This window comes from Oncorhynchus gorbuscha, linkage group LG15, assembly GCF_021184085.1.
Source record: "Oncorhynchus gorbuscha isolate QuinsamMale2020 ecotype Even-year linkage group LG15, OgorEven_v1.0, whole genome shotgun sequence".
Taxonomy (NCBI): Eukaryota; Metazoa; Chordata; class Actinopteri; order Salmoniformes; family Salmonidae; genus Oncorhynchus; species Oncorhynchus gorbuscha.
The window spans coordinates 23420724-23433568 of record NC_060187.1 but is presented as its reverse complement, the minus strand read 5'-3'; positions in this window follow the sequence as shown (position 1 = coordinate 23433568).

The window sequence follows — 12845 nt, the reverse complement described above, 5'->3', positions numbered from 1 at the left end:
ACTAACTTTGCACAATTCATGTATACAGTGGACAAATGAATGGACGCGTTTGAGTGGTAATGCGAAAGTAGTCGACTGTAGACGGAAGTCGACAAGTAAATTCGGGGGAAGTACATATGCACTGATAGCAAGTCAGACAACTTCTGCTGTTTCTAGAAAACGCGACAAAGGCAGACATGGCATTTAACTTGGTTATTGGGCAAAATCGAAATTCCACTTCTCATACACGAAGCCCAACATGATAAACATTGTCCAAGGAATGAATATCCTGATGACAAGGACATTAGATACCAGCCCAAGTTCTTTCTAACTGTTACGGATACAGTTATCCTGTGTGTGTGTGTATCCTGTGTGTGTGTTTCTTTTCTCTCCTTCTCCCCTCACAGGTGAAAACCATCACTCCCCAATCAGTCAACAATCAATCATCAATCAGAAGACACACCTCCTATTTCCTGACCTATCACAGTTCCTTCCCCATGGTTTAAAACCCCCATTTGTTTGTTCTAGAGCTCAGCTCAGCTCAATCTCTAGCTAAATCTCTAGCTCAATCTCTCTGTAAATGCAATGTCTGTAGGTCTCTGTGTTTCACTCTCGCTTTGTATCTTAACCTCTCTTTTGTTTAAAGCATCTCCATAGCACTTTGTCATCACCTGTGAGTATTGTTTTTGGTTATGGCGTTTGTTTGTTGCTCGTGGGAAAAGGGGGAAACCAAGACAAGTCGCCCATGGGCATACACTACCCGTAGGTGAACTTTGTTAAATACACTAGTTAGAACTGGGCGGACCACCCACTGTATTTTTGGTTAGTTAGTTGTTGTTAAAGTAGGCTAGTCTAACTTAGGGGTGTGTTTTTGTATATTTATTGTTTCTTTCCTTGGGTCCAGCTCAGCCCCTTTTCCTGCTACCCCCATTACCGTGTGTTTATAAATAAACCTAGAGTTTGACGGTAGATTTCTGTTGTCGTGGTTATTTCGTGCACACTTATTTGTCACAATAATAATTTGCATGAGTTATGTTACGGGTCTCATTACCATCCCCCCTAGACTGCCGGGCCAAAAGGGATTCGTAACACTAACATTCAAACTATCTTTGGTGCAAACCCAACACCTCTCATCACCCCCGAGACCACCATCCCCACAGTGAAGGATGGTGGTGACAGCATCATGCTGTGGGGATGTTTGTCAGCGACAGGGATTGGGAAACTGGTCAGAGTTGAAGGAATGATGGATGGCGCTAAATACAGGGATTTCTTGAGGGAAACCTGTTTCAGTCTTCAAGAGATTTGAGACTGGGACGGAGGTTCACCTTCCAGCAGGACAATAACCCTAAGCATACTGCTAAAGCAACACTCAAGTGGTTTAAGGGGAAACATTTAAATGTCTTGGAATGGCCTAGTCAAAGCCCAGACCTCAATCCAATTTAGAATATGTAGTATGACTTAAAGATTGCAGTAAACCAGCGGAACCCATCCAACTTGAAGGAGCAGGAGCAGTTTTTCCTTGAAGAATGGCTAGATGTGCCAAGTTTATAGAGACGTACCCCAAGAGACTTGCAGCTGTAATTGCTGCAAAAGGTGGCTCTACAAAGTATTGACTGGGGGAGGGGGGGGTGAATAGTTATGCACGAGGTACCCGTGCTAAGGTCTGGTCTGACCAATCGTATCAAGATTGTTTTGATCACACGGACTGGGATATGTCCGAGAACAACATAGACCAATACAGTGATATGGTGGCTGAGTTCATCAGGAAGTGTATAGGAGATGTTGTTCCCACTGTGACTATTAAAACTTACCCTAACAAGAACCCGTGGATAGATGACAGCATTCGTGCAAAACTGAAAGTGCGAAAATGTAGTTATTCCCTCCGTAAGGCAATCAAACACGCAAAACATCAGTAAAGAGACAAAGTGGAGTCACAATTCAATGGCCCAAACATGAGATGTATGTGGCAGGGTCTACAGACAATCACGGACTACAAACGAAAAACCAGCTACACCGCGGACACCTGAAATCTTGCTTCCGGACAAGCTAAACATCTTCTTCGCCTGCTTTGAGGATAATACAGATGTTGCCCGCAATTTTGTGGTCTCTCCTTCTCCATGGCTGACATGAGTAAGGCATTTAAGCGTGTTAACCCTCGCAAAGCTGCAGACGGCATCCCTAGCTGCGTCCTCAGAGCATGCGCATACCAGCTGGCTGGAGTGTTTATGGACATGTTCAATATCTCCCTATCCAAGTCTGTTGTACTTCATACTTCCATCTGGACAAGAGGAATACCCATGTAAGAATGCTGTTCATTGACTATAGCTCAGCATTCAACCCCATAGTACGCTCCAAGCTCATCATTAAGTTTGAGGGGTCAACTGGGTCCTGGGCTTCCTGACGGGCCGCCCCCAGGTGGTGAAGATAGAAAGCAACATCTCCACCGCTCATCCTCAACAATGGGGCTCCACAAGGATGCGTTCTCAGCCCCGTCCTGCATTACCTGTTCACCAATGACTGTGTGGCCACGCACGCCTCCAACTCCATCAAGTTTGCAGATGACACAACAGTAGTAGGCATGATTACCAACAATGACGAGAACCTACAGGGAGGAGGTCAGGGCCCTGGGAGTGTGGTGCAAGGAAAATAACCTCTCAACCAACATCAAATCAAATCAAATTTTATTTGTCACATACACATGGTTAGCAGATGTTAATGCGAGTGTAGCGAAATGCTTGTGCTTCTAGTTCCAACAATGCAGTGATAACCAACAAGTAATCTAACTAACAATTCCAAAACTACTGTCTTATACACAGTGTAAGGGGATAAAGAATATATACTGTACTCTACATCATCGACTGCATCCTTATGTAATACATGTATCACTAGCCACTTTAACTATGCCACTTTGTTTACTTTGTCTACATACTCATCTCATATGTATATACTGTACTCAATACCATCTACTGTATGCTGCTCTGTACCATCACTCATTCATATATCCTTATATGCATATGAGATGAATAATGTAGGGTAAGTAACATTATATAAGGTAGCATTGTTTAAAGTGGCTAGTGATATATTTACATCATTTCCCATCAATTCCCATTATTAAAGTGGCTGGAATTGGGTCAGTGTCAATGACAGTGTGTTGGCAGCAGCCACTCAATGTTAGTGGTGGCTGTTTAACAGTCTGATGGCCTTGAGATAGAAGCTGTTTTTCAGTCTCTCGGTCCCAGCTTTGATGCACCTGTACTGACCTCGCCTTCTGGATGATAGCGGGGTGAACAGGCAGTGGCTCGGGTGGTTGATGTCCTTGATGATCTTTATGGCCTTCCTGTAACATCGGGTGGTGTAAGTGTCCTGGAGGGCAGGTAGTTTGCCCCCGGTGATGCGTTGTGCAGACCTCACTACCCTCTGGAGAGCCTTAGGGTTGAGGGCGGAGCAGTTGCCGTACTAGGCGGTGATACAGCCCGCCAGGATGCTCTCGATTGTGCATCTGTAGAAGTTTGTGAGTGCTTTTGGTGACAAGCCGAATTTCTTCAGCCTCCTGAGGTTGAAGAGGCGCTGCTGCGCCTTCTTCACGACGCTGTCAGTGTGAGTGGACCAATTCAGTTTGTCTGTGATGTGTATGCCGAGGAACTTAAAACTTGCTACCCTCTCCACTACTGTTCCATCAATGTGGATAGGGGGGTGTTCCCTCTGCTGTTTCCTGAAGTCCACAATCATCTCCTTAGTTTTGTTGACGTTGAGTGTGAGGTTATTTTCCTGACACCACACTCCGAGGGCCCTCACCTCCTCCCTGTAGGCCGTCTCGTCGTTGTTGGTAATCAAGCCTACCACTGTTGTGTCGTCCGCAAACTTGATGATTGAGTTGGAGGTGTGCGTGGCCACGCAGTCGTGGGTGAACAGGGAGTACAGGAGAGGGCTCAGAACGCACCCTTGTGGGGCCCCCTTGTTGAGGATCAGCGGGGAGGAGATGTTGTTGCCTACCCTCACCACCTGGGAGCGGAGTGGGTCTAGGGTGTCAGGTAGGGTGGAGGTGATATGGTCCTTGACTAGTCTCTCAAAGCACTTCATGATGACGGAAGTGAGTGCTACGGGGCGGTAGTCGTTTAGCTCAGTTACCTTAGCTTTCTTGGGAACAGGAACAATGGTGGCCCTCTTGAAGCATGTGGGAACAGCAAACTGGTATAGGGATTGATTGAATATGCCCGTAAACACACCGGCCAGCTGGTCTGCGCATGCTCTGAGGGCGCGGCTGGGGATGCCGTCTGGGCCTGCAGCCTTGCGAGGGTTAACACGTTTAAATGTCTTACTCACCTCGGCTGCAGTGAAGGAGAAACCGCATGTTTTCGTTGCAGGCCGTGTCAGTGGCACTGTATTGTCCTCAAAGCGGGCAAAAAAGTTATTTAGTCTGCCTGGGAGCAAGACATCCTGGTCCGTGACTGGGCTGGGTTTCTTCTTGTAGTCCGTGATTGACTGTAGACCCTGCCACATGCCTCTTGTGTCTGGGCCGTTGAATTGAGATTCTACTTTGTCTCTGTACTGACGCTTAGCTTGTTTAATAGCCTTGCGGAGGGAATAGCTGCACTGTTTGTATTCGGTCATGTTGCCAGACACCTTGCCCTGATTAAAAGCAGTGGTTCGCGCTTTCAGTTTCACGCAAAGGTTGCCATCAATCCACGGTTTCTGGTCAGGGAATGTTTTTATCGTTGCTATGGGAACGACATCTTCAACGCACGTTCTAATGAACTCGCACACCGAATCAGCGTATTCGTCAATATTTTTATCTGACGCAATACGAAACATGTCCCAGCCCACGTGATGGAAGCAGTCTTGGAGTGTGGAGTCAGCTTGGTCGGACCAGCGTTGGACAGACCTCAGCGTGGGAGCCTCTTGTTTAAGTTTCTGCCTGTAGGCAGGGATCAACAAAATGGAGTCGTGGTCAGCTTTTCCGAAAGGGGGGCGGGGCAGGGCCTTATATGCGTCGCGGAAGTTAGAGTAACAATGATCCAAGGTTTTACCACCCCTGCTGCGCAATCGATATGCTGATAAAATTTAGGGAGTCTTGTTTTCAGATTAGCTTTGTTAAAATCCCCAGCTACAATGAATGCAGGCTCCGGATAAATGGTTTCCAGTTTGCAAAGAGTTAAATAAAGTTCGTTCAGAGCCATCGATGTGTCTGCTTGGGGGGGATATATACGGCTGTGATTATAATCGAAGAGAATTCTCTTGGAAGATAATGCGGTCTACATTTGATTGTGAGGAATTCTAAATCAGGTGAACAGAAGGATTTGAGTTCCTGTATGTTTCTTTCATCACACCATGTCTCGTTAGTCATGAGGCATACGCCCCCGCCACTCTTCTTACCAGAAAGATGTTTGTTTCTGTCGGCGCGATGCGTGGAGAAACCCGCTGGCTGCACCGCCCCGGATAGCGTCTTCCCAGTAAGCCATGTTTCCGTGAAGCAGAGAACTTTGCAGTCTCTGATGTCCCTCTGGAATGCTACCCTTGCTCGGATTTCATCAACCTTGTTGTCAAGAGACTGGACATTGGCAAGAAGAATGCTGGGGAGTGGTGCACGATGTGCCCTTGTCCGGAGTCTGACCAGAAGACCGCTACGTTTCCCTCTTTTTCGGAGTCGTTTTTTTGGGTCGCTGCATGCGATCCATTCCGTTGTGCGTCGCGGTAAACATATTCTTGGTCGTACTGATGGTGAGTTGACGCTGATCTTATATTCAGTAGTTCTTCTTGACTGTATGTAATGAAACATAAGATGACCTGGGGTACTAATGTAAGAAATAACACGTAAAAAAACAACAAAAAACTGCATAGTTTTCTAGGAATGCGAAGCGAGGCGGCCATCTCTGTCGGCGCCATCTCTGGGAAACAAAACAAAGGAGCTGATCGTGGACTTCAGGAAACAGCAGAGGGAGCACCCCCTATCCACATCGACGGGACAGCAGTGGAGAAGGTAGAAAGCTTCAAGTTCCTCGGGGGACACATCACTGACAAACTGAAATGGTCCACCCACACAGACAGTGCGGTGAAGAAGGCGCAACAACGCCTTTTCAACCTCAGGAGGCTGAAGAAATGTGTCCTGGCACCTAGAACCCTTACAAACCTTTACATATGCATATTTGAGAGCATCCTGTTGGGCTGTATCACCGCTTGGTATTGTAACTGCACCGCCCGCAACCGCAGGGCTCTCCAGAGGGTGGTGCGGTATGCCCATGTAACCGATGTGAAATGGCTAGCTAGTTAGCGGTGGTGCGTGCTAATAGTGTTTCAATCGGTGACGTCACTCGCTCTGAGACCTTGAAGTAGTGGTTCCTCTTGCTCTGCAAGGGCCGCGGCTTTTGTGGAGTGATGGGTAACAATGCTTTGTGGGTGTCAGTTGTCTATGTGTGCAGAGGGTCCCTGGTTGGGGCGAGGGGATGGACTAAAGTTAAACTGTTACACCCAACACATCACCGGGGGCAAACTACCTGCCCTCCAGGACACCTACAGTACCTGATGTCACTGGAAGGCCAAAAATGTAATGAAGGATAACAACCACCTGAGCCACTGCCTCTTCACCCTGCTACCATCCAGAAGGCGAGATCAGTACAGGTGCATCAAAGCTGGGACCGAGAGATTGAAAAACAGCTTCTATCTCAAGGCCATCAGACTGCTAAACAGCAATCACAAACTCAAGAGAGGCTGCTGCCTACATGGAGACCCAATCACTGGTCACTTTAACAAATGGATCACTAGTCACTTTAAACAATGCCACTTTAAATAATGCCACTTTAATAATGTTTACATATCTTACATTACTCATATCATATATATATATATACTGTATTTTATACCATCTATTGCACCTTGCCTATGCCGCTCGGCCATTGCTCATCCATGTATTTATATGTACATATTCTCATTCACCCCTTTTATATTTGTGTGTATTAGGTAGCTGTTGGGAATTGTTAGATTACTTGTTAGATATTACTGCACTGTCGGAACCAGAAGCACAAGCATTTCGCTACACTTGCATTAACATCTGCTAACCATGTTTATGTGACAAATAAAATTTGATTTGATTTTGATTTGATACTGTCCAATTTTCCTTATGCGTGCTTTATGTGGCAAGCTGTATATCACTCAAACAGGTATTCCTCAAACTTTTTTTCCCACTTAAAAAAAAAAATTAAAGGCTAAATAAATAAATGGCACTACAGACACATTAAATGTTGCTTAACCCAAATCATTTATGTTTCACTGTGGATTATCTGACTCTCTACAGATCCATCACCCTGACTGTTAAACCGGTGCTTGGATTGTAGTTGGAGTACTGTTAAATCTCTGACAGGTGGTGCCAAACTCATGTTCTTTCTGGATATTACAGTATTTTGTCATGTAGGTTTTCAATAGAACAGCGTAATCTGGTTATGAACAACAAAGGAATTATGAGATTATGTGATCATGTCAGTGCTTATTCAACCCATGTATAATATCAACATCAGGGTGTTATGACTCAGAACCAGTGGTACTCTCCATCAGGAATACTGTAGACTAGAGGTAGATCTGACACCACCACCACCAGCAGCAGTATCAAATCAAATCAAATGTTATTTGTCACATGCGCCAAATACAACAGGCCTTACCGTAAAATGCTTACTTACAAGCCCTTAACCGACAACGCAGTTTTAAGAATATAGAGTTTACTAAATTAACTAAAGTAAAATAATGCAAATAGTCCGGGTGGCCATTTGGTTACTATGGTCTATTAAAGAGAGTACTAGAATGCTATTTGGCCCTGAACAGAGGGTACACAGTGGCAGAATACCTGACCATGTACAATGTACAAACCCTCCCTAACCAAGACAACACTGGGCCAATTGTGCGTCGCCCCATGGACCTCCCGGTCGCGGCCAGCTGCTACAGAGCCTGGGCTCGAACCCAGGGTCTCTGGTAGCACAGCAAGCACTGCGATGCCTTAGACCACTGAGGCCGGTTGGGGAATGTTTTAATAGACACTGTGGGAACAACATCACCGATGCACTTGCTAATAAACTCGCTCACCGAATCAGCGTATTCATCAATGTTATTGTACGACGCTATGCGGAACATACCCAGTCCACGTGATCGAAGCAATCTTGAAGCGTGGGATCCGATTGGTCGGACCAGCATTGGACAGACCTGAGCATGGGCGTTTCCTGTTTTAGTTTCTGTCTATAGGCTGGGAGAAACAAAATGGAGTCGTGGTCAGATTTTCCAAAAGGAGGGCGGGGGAGGACTTTATATGCATCGTGGAAGTTATAATAACAATGATCCAGGGTTTTGCCAGCCCGGGTCGCGCATGCTGATCAAATTTAGGGAGCCTTGTTTTCAGATTAGTCTTGTTAAAATCCCCAGCTACAATAAATGTAAATGCAGCCTCAGGATATGTGTTGTCCAGTTTACATAGAGTCAAATGAAGTTATTTCAGGGCAGATGTGTCTGCTTGGGATGTGATATACACGACTGTGATTATGATCGAAGAGAATTCTCTTGGTAGATAATGCAGTCGACATTTGATTGTAAGGAGTTCTAAGTCAGGTGAACAAAAGGACTTGAGTTCCTGTATGTTGTTATGATCACACCACATCTCATTAATCATACGACATACACCCCTGCACTTCGTCTTACCAGAGAGATGTTTGTTTCTGTCGGCGTGATGGTGAAGATGCCAGGTGGCTGTACCACTGTACTATGATGACATATCCTGAGTGAGCCATGTTTCCGTGAAACAAAGAACGTTACAATCTCTGATGTCTCTCTGGAAGGCAACCCTTGCTCGGATTTCGTCTACCTTGTTGTCAAGAGACTGGACGTTGGTGAGTAGTATGCTCGGGAGCAGTGCGAGATGTGCCCGTCTACGGAACCTGACCAGAAGACCGCTCCGTCTGCCCCTTCTGCGGGGCCGTTGTTTTGGGTCGCCGGCTGGGATCCGATCCATTGTCCTGAGTGGTGGACCAAATAGAGGATCCGCTTCGGGAAAGTCGTATTCCTGGTCGTAATGTTGGTGAGTTCCTCTTATATCCAATAGTTCCTCCTGACTGTATGTCGTTAAACCTAATATTTCTTGGGGTAACAATGTAAGAAATAACACATAAAAAAACAAAATACTGCATAGTTTCCTAGGAACGAGAAGCAAGGCGGCCATCTCTGTCGGCACCAGAAGTCGGAAGATCTATACATAATATGGCATTTGTAATGTCTTTATTGTTTTGGAACTTTTGTGAGTGTAATGTTCACTGTTCATTTTTATTGTTTATTTCACTTAACATATGTTTCCCATGCCAATAAAGCCCCTTGAATTGAATCAATAAGTGCATCTATGATGCCGTCCCCACAGTGACCATACGTACAAACCCCAACCAGAAGACATGAATTACAGGCAACATCCACACTGAGGTAAAGGCTAGAGCTGCCACTTTCAAGGAGCGGGACTCTAACCCGAAAGCTTATAACAAATCCCGCTATGCCCTCCGATGAACCATCAAACAGGCAAAGCGTCAATACAGGACTAAGATCGAATCATACTACACCGGCCCTGACACTTGTCGGATGTGGCAGGGCTTGCAAAACATTACAGACTACAAATGGAAGCACAGCTGACAGCTGCCCAGTGACACGAGCCTACCAGACAAGCTAAACTACGTCTATGCTTTCTTCGATGCAAATAACACTAAAGCATGCATGAGAGCACCAGCTGTTCTGGAAGACTGTGTGATCACGGTCTCTGCAGCCGATGAGAGTAAAACCTTTAAACAGGTCAACATTCACAAGGCCGCAGGGCAAAACGGATTACCAGCATGTGTACTGTGAGCATGCGCTGACCAGCTGGCAAGTGTCTTTACTGACAGTTTTAACCTTTCCATGTCCGAGTCTGTAATACAAACATGTTTTAAGACCACCACCATAGTGCCTGTGCCCAAGAACACTAAGGTAACCTGCCTAAATGACTTCCAAACCGTAGTACTCATGTCTTTCGCCATGAAGTGCTTCAAAAGGCTGGTAATGACTCACTTCAACACCATTGTCCCAGAAACCCTAGACCCACTCCAATTTGCATACCACCCAACAGATCCACAAATTATGCAATCTCTATTGCACTCCACATTGCCCTTTCCCACCAGGACAAAAGGAAAACCTATGTGAGAATGCTGTTCATTGACTACAGCTCAGCGTTCAACACCATAGTGCCCTCAAAACTCATCAATAAGCTAATGACTAAACACTTCCCTCTGCAACTGGATCCTGGACTTCCTGACGGGCAGGGTGGTAAGGGTAGATAACAACACATCCGCCATGCTGATCTTCAACACAGGGCCCCTCAAGGGTGTGTGCTTTGTCCCCTCCTGTTCTCCATGTTCACTCATGACTGCACAATCAGGCATCACTCCAACACCATCATTAAGTTTGCCGATGACACAACAGTCGCCTGATCACCGACAATGACGAGACAGCCTATATGGAGGAAGTCAGAGACCTGGCCCTGTGGTGCCAGGACAACAACCTCTCCCTGAACGTGATCAAGACAAAGGAGATGACTGTCGACTACAGGAAAAAGAGGACCGAGCAGGCCCCCATTCTCATCGACGGGGCGGCAGTGGAGCAGGTTGAGAGCTTCAAATTCCTTGGTGCCCATATCACCAACAAAATAACATGGTCCAAGCACACCAAGACAGTCGTGAAGAGGGCACGACACAACTTATTCCCCCTCAGAAGACTGAAAAGATTTGGCATGGGTCCTCAGATCCTCGTAAGGTTCTACAGCTGCACCATCGAGAGCATTCTGACTGGTTGCATCACTGCCTGGTATGGAAATTGCTCGGCCTCCAACCGTAAGGCACTACAGAGGGTAGTACGAACAGCCCAGTACATCACCGGGGCCAAGCTTCCTGCCAACCAGGACCTCTATACCAGGCGGTGTCAGAGGAAGGCCCTAAAAATTGTCAAAGACTCCAGCCACCCTAGTCATAGACTGTTCTCTCTTCTACCACACAGCAAACGGTACCAGAGTGCCAAGTCTAGGTCCAAAAGGCTTCTAAACAGCTTCTACCCCCAAGCCGTAAGACTCCTGAACACCTAGTCAAATGGCTACCCAGAATATTTGCATTGCCCACCCCTTCTTTTAAACTGCTGCTACCCTCTGTTGTTATCATCTATGCATAGTCACTTTAATAACTCTACAAACATGTACATATTACCTCAACTAAGCCGTGCCCCCACACATTGACTCTGTACCAGTACCCCCCTGTATGTGGTGTTACTATTGTTATTTTACTGCTGCTCTTGAATTAATTGTTACTTTTATTTCTTATTCTTATCTGTATTTTTTAACTGCATTGTTGGATAGGGGCTCGTAAGTAAGCATTTCACTGTAAGGTTTCACTGTTGTATTCGGCACGTGACTGATAACATTTGACTTGATTTGATTTGAGAAACAAGATTCTCTGGTTTGATGAAACCAAGATTAAACTCTTTGGCCTGAATGCTAAGCGTCACGTCTGGAGGAAACCTGGCACCATCCTTATGATGAAGCATGGTGGTGGCAGCATCATGCTGTGGGGATGTTTTTCAGCGGCAGGATCAAGGGAATGATGAACGGAGCAAAGTACAGAGAGACTCTTGAATGAATGATGGAAACCTACTCCAGAGAGCTCAGGGCCTCAGACTGGGGCAAAGGTTCACCTTGCAACCGGACAACAATCCTAAGCACACAACCAAGACAATACAGGAGTGGATTCGGGACAAGTCTCAGAATGTCTTTGAGTGGCCAAGCCAGAGCCCGGACTTGAACCCGATCAAACATCTCTGGAGAGACCTGAAAATAGCTGTGCAGCGATGCTCCCCATCCAACCTGACAGAGCTTAAGAGAATCTGCAGAGAAGAATGGGAGAAACTCCCCAAATACAGGTGTGCCAAGTTTGTAGCGTCATACCCAAGAATACTGAAGGTTGTATTAACTGCAGAAGGCGCTTCAACAAAGTATCAAATCAATCAAATCAAATCTATTTATATAGCCCTTCGTACATCAGCTGATATCTCAAAGTGCTGTACAGAAACCGAGCCTAAAAACCCCACACAGCAAGCAATGCAGGTGTAGAAGCACGGTGGCTAGGAAAAACTCCCTAGAAAAGGCCAAAACCTAGAAAGAAACCTAGAGAGGAACCAGGCTGTGAGGGGTGGCCAGTCCTCTTCTGGCTGTGCCGGCTGGAGATTATAACAGAACATGGCCAAGATGTTCAAATGTTCATAAATGACCAGCATGAACAAATAATAATAATCACAGTAGTTGTCGAGGGTGCAGCAAGTCAGCACCTCAGGAGTAAATGTCAGTTGGCTTTTCATAGCCGATCATTAAGAGTATCTCTACCACTCCTGCTGTCTCTAGAGAGTTGAAAACAGCAGGTCTGGGACAGGTAGCACGTCCGGTGAACAGGTCAGGATTCAATAGCCGCAGGCAGAACAGTTGAAACTGGAGCAGCAGCACGACCAGGTGGACTGTGGACAGCAAGGAGTCATCATACCAGGTAGTCCTGAGGCATGGTCCTAGGGCTCAGGTCCTCCGAGAGAGAGAGAAAGAAAGAGAATTAGAGAGAGCATACTTAAATTCACACAGGACACCGGATAAGACAGGAGAAGTACTCCAGATATAACAAACTGACCCTAGCCCCCTGACCCATAAACTACTGCAGCATAAATACTGGAGGCTGAGACAGGAGGGGTCAGGAGACACTGTGGCCCCATCCAATGATACCCCCGGACAGGGCCAAACAGGAAGGATATAGCCCCACACACTTTGCCAAAGCACAGCCCCCACACCACTAGAG